This window comes from Dendrobates tinctorius, unplaced genomic scaffold (assembly GCF_039654945.1).
Source record: "Dendrobates tinctorius isolate UK_male_01 unplaced genomic scaffold, ASM3965494v1 ptg000020l, whole genome shotgun sequence".
NCBI lineage: Eukaryota > Metazoa > Chordata > Amphibia > Anura > Dendrobatidae > Dendrobates > Dendrobates tinctorius.
In genome coordinates, this window is record NW_027361688.1 from 33,320,247 (window position 1) to 33,331,075 (window position 10,829).

Consider the following 10,829-nt stretch of genomic DNA (forward strand, 5'->3'; position numbering starts at 1 on the left):
ATAATTTCACATGTGTTAATCCATAGTTTTGATGCCTTCAGAGTGAATCTACAATTTTCATAGTCATGAAAATAAAGAAAACTCTTTGAATGAGAAGGTGTGTCTAAACTTTTGGTCTGTACTGTATATGGGGGGCAGGATAAGAGATGAGGATCGATATATGAGGGAGCCAGGATGCATATATGTGGGGGGCCAGGATGGATTTATGGGAGACAGGACAAGGGACCAGGATGCATATATATGGTGGGTCAGGATGCATATATAGAGCGGCTAGGATGGATATATGGGGGAGGGGGCCAGGATGGATAAATGGGGGAGGGGCAGGACAAGGGACCAGGATGCATATATATGGGGGGCCTGGATGGATATATGGGGGAGGGGGCCAGGATGGATATATGGGGGAGGGGCAGGACAAGGAACCAGTATGCATATATATAGGGGGGCCTAGATGCATATAAATGGCAGGCCAGGATGCATTTATGGGGCAGCCAGAATGGATATATGGGGGGGGGAGGTGGTGGCCAGGATGAATATATGGAGGGGGGAGCAGGATGGATATATATGAGTGGGTAAGAATTCATATAAGGGGGGGCAGGATGGATATATTGGGGGAAGGGACCAGGATGCAGATATATGGGGCCCCAAGATAGATTTATGGGTGAGGGGGGCAGGGCAAGGGACCAGGATGAAGATATATGGGGAGGGGCCAGGGTGGATATATATAGGGGGGGCAGGTTGCATATATGTAGGGCCAGGATGGCTATAAGGGGGGGCAGGATAAGGGACCAGTAAGGATATATGCGAGTACAGGAGAGATATATGGTGAGGCAGGACATGGGACATATGAGGGCCAGTATGTATACCTGGGGAAATGGGATGGATATCTGGGGGCCAGTCTGGACAAGGGACATAGGGGGTCAGGCTGGGTGAGATTATTAAATAAAGGGGGCCAGGATGAGGGACTTTATTACTGTTTGCGGGCCAGAATGAGGAACATGCTATATTAGTTTATGGTGACAAGTGGGGAACATAATTTCTTTAGGGTCCAATTAGGGACATTATTACTACTGTAATATAATTTACTTTTTAGGAAATGGTTTTCCATGGAGGGAACAAAAGGGGATCCTGTTCCTGAGCAAGGCGGTACTACGTTGCTTTTCTTCGTCATCTGACATAGTGTAGAAGTCAGGGAATAAGTAAGGAAAATGCTCTGGAATCGATCAGCTATTGATGACTGTTATTTTTTGCAGAGACGACTCCTGGCTGGAAGAAGTGACTACGGTCTGTGCTGGTTGAAGAAAAGCAAAGATGAAGGACTTCAACTACACACGTCACTGGTGAGTCAGTGTATTACATGCACACACACACTATACACTATATACTGTGTACAGAGCTCCTTTGTATAATGTTACTGGTGATCACTATTACCTGCACACTAAGTGCTATATACAGAGGTCCTGTGTATAATGTCACTGGTGATCCCTGTATTACCTGTACACTGACACTATATATAGAGTTCCTGTGTATAATGTCACCAGTGAGTACTGTATTGCCTGTACACTGACACTATATACAGAGCTCCTGTGTATAATGTCACTGGTGATCACTGTATTACCTGTACACTATATGCTATATACAGAGGTCCTGTGTATAATGTCATTGGTGATCACTGTATTACCTGTACACTATATGCTATATACAGAGGTCCTGTGTATAATGTCACTGGTGATCACTGTATTACCTGTCCACTGACACTATATACAGCGCTCCTGTGTATAATGTGACTGGTATTACTTGTACACTGATACTATATATAGAGTTCCTGTGTATAATGTCCGCAGTGATTACTGCATTACCTGTACAGTGACACTATATACAGAGTTCCTGTGTATAATGTCACTGGTGATCCCTGTATTACCTGTACACTGACACTACTGTATATATAGAGCTCCTGTGTATAATTTCACTGGTCATCACTGTATTACCTGTACACTATATGCTATATACAGAGGTCCTGTGTATAATGTCACTGGTATTACCTGTACACTGACATTTGATAGAGTTCCTGTGTATAATGTCAGCAGTGATTACTGCATTACCTGTACACTGACACTATATACAGATCTCCTGTGTATAATGTCACTGGTATTACCTGTACACTGACACTTTATAGAGTTCCTGTGTATAATGTCAGCAGTGATTACTGCATTACCTGTACACTGACACTATATACAGAGCTCCTGTGTATAATGTCGCTGGTGATCCCTGTATTACCTGTACACTGACACTATATATAGAGTTCCTGTGTATAATGTCACCAGTGAGTACTGTATTGCCTGTACACTGACTCTATATACAGAGCTCCTGTGTATAATGTCACTGGTGATCACTGTATTACCTGTACACTATATGCTATATAAAGAGGTCCTGTGTATAATGTCACTGGTGATCACTGTATTACCTGTACACTATATGCTTAATACAGAGATCTTGTGTATAATGTCACTGGTGATCACTGTATTACCTGTCCACTGACACTACATACAGCGCTCCTGTGTATAATGTGACTGGTATTACCTGTACACTGATACTATATATAGAGTTCCTGTGTATAATGTCAGCAGTGATTACTGCATTACCTGTACACTGACACTATATACAGAGTTCCTGTGTATAATGTCACTGGTGATCCCTGTATTACCTGTACACTGATACTATATATAGAATTCCTGTGTATAATGTCAGCAGTGATTACTGTATTACCTGTACACTGACACTATATATAGAGCTCCTGTGTATAATTTCACTGGTCATCACTGTATTACCTGTACACTATATGCTATATACAGAGGTCCTGTGTATAATGTCACTGGTGATCACTGTATTACCTGTACACTGACACTATATACAGATCTCCTGTGTATAATGTCACTGGTATTACCTGTACACTGACATTTTATAGAGTTCCTGTGTATAATGTCAGCAGTGATTACTGCATTACCTGTACACTGACACTATATACAGATCTCCTGTGTATAATGTCACTGGTATTACCTGTACACTGACACTTTATAGAGTTCCTGTGTATAATGTCAGCAGTGATTACTGCATTACCTGTACACTGACACTATATACAGAGCTCCTGTGTATAATGTCACTGGTGATCACTGTATTACGTGTACGCTGACACTTTATACAGAGGTACTGTGTATAATGTCACTGGTGGTAATAAGTGTTGTTAGTATTGTGGTTTGTATTCATAATCAGCATTGTAGTATTCGGTCACTATGTGGTGGTAATTTGTGGTCTGGTCACGGTGCGGCAGTATTTCTCCTTGTATGTGGTATTATTTGGTCCCTATATGCTGGTAATATGTCATATTATTCGGTCACTATGTGGTGGTAATATGTGGTCTGGTCATGGTGTGGTGGTATTTGTCCCTTGTATGTAGTATTATTCGGTCTCCATGTAGTCTGATCATGGTGTTTTGGTATTTCATCATGTATGTGGTGGTATTGGTCTTGGTATAGTGGATTGTGATGTGTATGGCAGTCATTTGTTCTCTCTGATATTATTTAGGAGAAGATTCTTTATTTCAACTAGAGATTAAGTACTTTGTACACAGCGGCAGAGATGCACTTACAGGGGGTTTTCTGTGGAAAAAAGTAATCATCTCTCCACAGGATAAGTGATAACGTATTGATTGGTGGGGGTCTGACTACTTGGACCCATTCAGCAAAACGTGGAACTTTTCATCCCCATTAGACTGGAGTCGCATGTCCGACTTGACCACCATTCTTTCTTTCCTCATTGGCTGCACTTGTTTTTTTTCTAGACGCTCCAAAGAGAATGGATGGAGCTGCGGTCAAATATCCCACCTGCCGTTCCATTTTAAAATGGGGATAAGTGTCCTATCAACGATAAAACTTTTTCATTCTTCCGATGGGTGCAGTTTCTAATGGTCGGACCTAAGCGATCACCTATCCTGTGGAGCCCATGGATCGGTGATAACTTGTTTTAACCAAAGAACCCCATTAATGTAAACTACCGTAATTATACATCCCATTTGTTGTGGCACACAGTAGATGTGCAGGAGCCGCCTGTGTTTTACAGCCGATGCTCCACTATAATGGGGATAACGACTGACAGATATTTGTATATAGCTGTACGATGGGCCCCTAGAGTCCATTCCTCTGGTGGGCCCCAGACACCTCAGTCCGACCCTATATACACTGCTCAAAAAAGTAAAGGGAACACTTAAACGACAGAATATAGCTCCAAGTAAATCAAACTTCTGTGAAATCAAACTGTCCACTTAGGAAGCAACACTGATTGACAATCTATTTCATATGCTTTTATGCAAATTGAATAGACAACAAATGGAAATTATTGGCAATTATCAAGACACCCTCAATAAAGGAGTGGTTCTGCAGGTGGGGACCACAGACCACATCTCAGTACCAATGCTTTCTGGCTGATGTTTTGGTCACCTTTGAATGTTGGTTGTGCTTTCACACTAGTGGTAGCATGAGACAGACTCTACAACCTACACAAGTGGCTCAGGTAGTGCAGCTCATCCAGGATGGCACATCAATGCAAGCTGCGGCAAGAAGGTTTGCTGTGCCTGTCAGCGTAATGTCCAGAGGCTGGAGGCGCTATCAGGAGACAGGCCAGTACACCAGGAGACATGGAGGGGGCTGTAGGAGGGCAACAACCTAGCAGCAGGACCACTACCTCCGCCTTTGTGCAAAGAGGAACAGGAGGTGCACTGCCAGAGCCCTGCAAAATGACCTCCAGCAGGCCACAAATGTGCATGTCTGCACAAATGGTTAGAAACCGACTCCATGAGGATGGTCTGAGTGCCCGACGTCCACAGATTGGGATTGTGCTGAGAGCCCAACATTGTGCATGACGCTTGGCATTTGCCACAAAACACAGGATTGGCAAATTCGCCACTGGCGCCCTGTGCTCTTCACAAATGAAAGCAGGTTCACACTGAGCACATATGACAGACGTGTCAGAGTCTGGAGACACCGTGGAGAGCGATCTGCTGCCTGCAACATCCTTCAGCATGACCGGTTTGGCAGTGGGTCAGTAATGGTGTGGGGTGGCATTTCTTTGGAGGGCCGCACAGCCCTCCATGTGCTCATCAAAGCTAGCCTGACAGCCGTTAGGTACCGAGATGAGATCCTCAGACCTCTTGTGAGACCATATGCTGGTGCGGTTGGCCCTGGGTTCCTCCTATTGCAGGACAATGCCAGACCTCATGTGGCTGGAGTGTGTCAGCAGTTCCTACAAGATGAAGGCATTGAAGCTATGGACTGGCCCACCCGTTCCCCAGACCTGAATCCGATTGAGCACATCTGGGACATCATGTCTCGCTCCATCCACCAACGTCACATTGCACCACAGACTGTCCAGGAGTTGGCGGATGCTTTAGTCCAGGACTGGGAGGAGATCCCTCAGGAGACCATCCGCCATCAGGAGCATGCCCAGGCGTTGTAGGGAGGTCATACAGGCATGTCGAGGCCACTCACACTACTTAGCATCATTTCCTTGTCTTGAGGCACTTCCACTGAAGTTGGATGGATCAACCTGTAATTTTATTTTCCACTTTGATTTTGAGTATCATTCCAAATCCAGACCTCCATGGGATATTAATTTTAATTTACATTGTTCATTGTTATGTTTTATTGTTCCTAACGCATTCAACTATGTAATGAATCAAGATTTGCAACTGGAATATTTTATTCAGTGATATCTAGGATGTAGTGTTTTAGTGTTCCCTTTATTTTTCTGAGCAGTGTATATAAAATACTCACCTAGTCCCGTTCCCACTATAAGCAAAGCAGACCTGTGCTGCGCCTGGACCTGTAGTGACATCATGATTCCTCCAGCGCTGAGCCTCAGATGGAACAGCTGTATGATGGAGGTGGGAGCTGATGCTCCAGGCTCCTCAATTACATTCAATTGTGTCTGTGTCCTAAAGATACAGTTGAAAGCAAGGCTCCTTTTGGGGAAGAGGAAAATCCCCCAAACACTGGATCAGGAATATATGGAGGGCATGGAAGAAGACTATGGGCAAGTAAGTAGTACCAGCCTACTATGTAAGGTGACGAGCCCTGACAGGTCTGTAAGTGACAGACGACATGTTGACTTGCCAGTATTAGGGCTGTGAGCCAACAGGGTCACATAATCTCATGATTTGCACAGTACAAAGCATTTACAGCTGTCCGCCTAATCTGACAGCTCAGACTTGCTATGATTTTCTTAAGGGTGGAGACAAATTAATTGGCAGGTTCCCTGCATTTTTGGGGCATAATCAATCAAATATTTATCTTCAATTGTTCGCATGGCAGTGGCTTCAGCCAGACCGGGATCCAGGGGTTAAAGAATGATCCTATACTTGGCTCTCTCTTCTAACCCTGCACTAAAGCAGGAAAGCTGAATGTTTACTTACATGTCCTGAACTGCCAAATGAAAGGAAATGGGTAATAGTTGACTCTCTAAACCCATCCTCTCGCTAAGTGTTTTGGCTGAGGGTTTTTAGCCTTATCTGTGCTGAGGTTTGTATGGAAATCACAGGAATGACATGTCTCATGGTGGAGCGCAGAGTGGGTAACCGGGATCCTGGGAGAAGGAAAACAAGAAATTGGCTTATATCCTTCAGTACAAGAGTATGGGTCCAATGTAAAGAAATGACTCAGACGACACATTTACTGCTCAGACAATTAGGAAAACAATGTGTAATTAATAACCTGGCAGCTATGGCTGTGAGAACACCCTATAGTCTATAGTACTGTGGGGGGTTTTTGTGCTTTGCCATTGACTTCTCTATGGGAATTAAGAGCATGTCTGAATAAAAAAATTCTACACACAAAATAAATTCAAAGCCCCCAAGAGGTGCATGCCAGGTCATAAATTTTGTGCATCCTATCACTTCTGGAGTAAGAAATGCCACCACTTCTTGAATTTGACCGGAAGGTATAGCCATGACCCATGCCACCCCGGCTCCTCCTCAGTTCCACCCATTTTAGCAGAACTGAATGAAAGTGACATACACAAAAATTCACTCAATTTTTGCACAACGTTATGTCACGTAGACGTGCTAATCCTATAATTAGCATGTCTTGCTCTGAAATAGATGACCCGTTGATTTCAATGGAGAATGTGTAATATTTTCCCTGTAGTGGAACTGAAGGGGAAAAAATGCTTGCCTGCAAATTCCGCATAGATTACAGCTCATCGCAGTGGGTCCAAGTAGTAAATGCAGGACTGAAGCAGCGAAGTCAGAAACAAAATACATAGTGACACTCAGTGACTGATAAATTAAGTCTTCTCTCATTGGAGACAATGTCCTTCCTTTTATCCTCCATCCAGCCCTGACCTTCATGACTTCTTCCATTCTGCAGTTTGCTCCTCACACATACTTAGCGACTACTTTTATGTATGAAGAAAACATTTTTTTAGAGTAACATTGACTGTGACTCCTAGAAATAAAAGCTCCCCAAGAATTATAATAATAATATTTCCCCAAGTGTAATATACAGTGTGTCTCCTGAAATAACATGAGTTATAATATACACTGCAGCTGCAGTTTCCCCAATGGGAATTCTAATTTTTACTGTGCCCCCACCCTCAATATACACCCCAATCTCTGGTTCCACGCTGTCCTCCAGTGATGCTGGTAAGGCCTTCTCTGGCTAAGCCTTACTCTTGTGAATTATGCAAAGGATAACCCAGTGGCCAGCATGGTGACTCAGTCTTCCAGATGAGCTGAAAGATGGCAGTGGCACTGTAGCTTTGCAGCATCTGGGGTTCGGGGTTCAAATCCCACCAAGGACAACATCTGCAAAGAGTTTGTATATTCTCCCCGTGTTCGTGTGGATTTCCTCCGGGTTTTCGGGTTTCCACCTACACTCAAAAGACATACTGATAGGGAATCTAGACTGTGAGCCCCATTTGGGTCAATGATGATAATGTATGTAATGCGCTGTGGAATATTGTGATAAGCAAGGAAAAAAATTACATCATTGCACCACCGGTAGGATTCTGGTGTTAGGTCAGTGCTTGATTATCAAATTGTATGCTTGTCGTAAGGCCCCAGAGCGAAGAGATGAATGGTTTGGGAATCCCTTGTACCTATGACTCCCTTATCAGTTATTACTTTTACAACCAGCTTGGAAGAACTGAAGGCAATTGTTCATCACTGAAGTGAAGGTATATTTAAAGAGCTGGATATCTCATGCCCTGGACAAAAAAACCCAAACATGTGCCTAGTATAGTGATGCCACAGGCTATTCCCATCTTTACATGAATTCTGGGATATTTTTTATCTATAGTGCTGGTAGTATTGTGATCAGGAGTATACAGGTTGGATTTCAGGATCAGCATAGAAGGGGTTCGAAGATGAACACATACTTAACCTTCTCATGAGACTACATGTTTTGGTCACAGTCCCATTTTTGGTGCTACTTATCCTCCATACCGATATAGTTTATTTTGCTTTGTTGGAATGTGTGGGGGCAGTTTATAAATCAGTTCTGTTATTATGATTGCAGCCTGTAGAAGCAGGATAAGCGGCGTACTCTCAGGTATTTGTATTCCACTTCTAATTTAGGAAAGACAATAAACAAGACGTACATAGGAAGCACATTTTCCTACTGGCAAGAAGAAACGGCTGTATTGGTTTAATGTTCTAATTCCTTAAAAATTCCAACACGGCATTAATTTGTTAGTTTTATTGTCTTGACTATTCCCTAAAGAACTGATTTCTTCTAAAGGAAAGTTCCGTTATTGGAACATATTTCTTAACACTTTTCTAAACACAAGGTCATTTTATGTAATAGAGTTGCTCATTCATAGAAATGGCCAAGTGGAAGCCAGGATCCTCTACTAATCACTATTTCATGGATTCAAGAGTTGTGATAAGCTTAGGATTAAGAACCAAGACCTAAACAATGGGCCCCCAAAGTACTCCTTCAGTGAGCACAATGTACTGGAGACTAAAGATGTCCATATACTTTAAAAACTGTTCAGCCGATTGATCAGCCGCCGGCTATCTAGGCCGACTCTTTCATACACAGGAACCCATACACACTTGCTCGGCCAAGGACTCCCGTGTTCTCTATGAGAGAGCCACTCACAGACATCTCTAGTATCTAAAACCAGACAAGGTTATCTTCTGATAAGGATATGCTGATCTTCATCTCCGCGAACATCATCTATTGGGTAGAGATGAAGGCCCCCATACACATTAGACTGTCAGCCAAACCCGTTGATTTTGGCAGGTTCGTCTGACTTAGTTTAGCTCGTACTTTTTTTTACATCGGATTTACATTTTAGTGTCCTGTAGGCACAGATTGTCAGGTAGGCCTTACTTGAAAGGGACTGGACATGATTTAATAGACAAGATACCATTTTCTAAAAACAGGATCGCAGCTATCAACCCTTATAAACACGTGGTCAAAATTGTTGGTACCCCACTTTTAATGGCAGAAAAACCCACAATGGTCACAGAAATAACTTGAATCTGACAAAAGTAATAATAAACCAAAAATCTATGAAAATGAACAAATGAAAATCAGACATTGCTTTTCAACCATGTTTCCACAGAATTTTAAAAAAAGTAAAACTCATGAAATAGGTCTGGACAGAAATTATGGTACCCCTGAAAATAATGTGACAATAGGGACATATTAACTCAAGGTGTGTCCAGTGTCTATCACAGGTGTCTACAATCTTGTAATCAGTGAGTGGTCCTGTATAGAGGGCTACAGATACTCACTGTGCTGTTTGGTGATATGGTGTGTATCACACGCAACATGTACCCGAGGAAGCAAAGGAAAGAGTTGTCTCAGGAGATTAGAAAGAAAATTTTAGACAAACATGTTAAAGGTAAAAGTTATAAGACCATCTCCAAGCAGCTTGATGTTCCTGTGACTACAGTTGCACATATTATTCAGAAATTTAAGACTGTGTCCAACCTCCCTGGACGTGGCCGCAGGAGGAAAATTGATGACAAATCAAAGAGACGGATAATACAAATGGTAACAAAAGAGCCCAGAAAAACTTCTAAACAGATTAATGGTGAACTTCAAACTCAAGGAACATCAGTGTCAGATTGTACCATCCATCATTTTATGAGCCAAAGTGGACTTCATGAGAGACAAGCAAGGAGGACACCATTGTTGGAAAAAAAATCATAAAAAAGCCAAACTGGAATTTGCCAAACTAAATGTTGACAAGCCACAAAGCCTCTGGGAGAATGTCCTATGGACAGATGAAACAAACATGGAACTTTTTGGCAAATCACATCAGCTTTATGTTCACAGACGGAAAAATGAAGCATATCAAGAAAAGAACACCGTCCCTACTGTGAAATATGGAGGAGGCTCTGTTATGCTCTGGGGCTGCTTTGCTGCATCTGGCACAGTGTGTCTATAATCTGTGCAGGGTACAATGAAATCTCAAGACTATCTCTAGAGAGAAATGTGCTGCCCAGTGTCAGAAAGCTTGGTCTCAATCGCAAGTCATGGGTCTTGCAACAGGATAATCAAATCAATCAAATCAAATCAAATCAAATCAAATTTATTATCGCCAAGTACATATTACATATATACAAGGAATTCTTTTTGGCAAAGAGGCAACATAATATATAACAACAGATACAACAAGTAACATCTAACAAGACAGATACAGTATATAGCCTACACATGACGATTTAATTGTTGAACAGAGAGTGGATAGAAGCTGTTCATATGGCGGTTGGTGCTGCATTTGGGGGCTCTGAAGCGACGTCCTGAAGGGAGTAGTTGGAATGAGGAGTG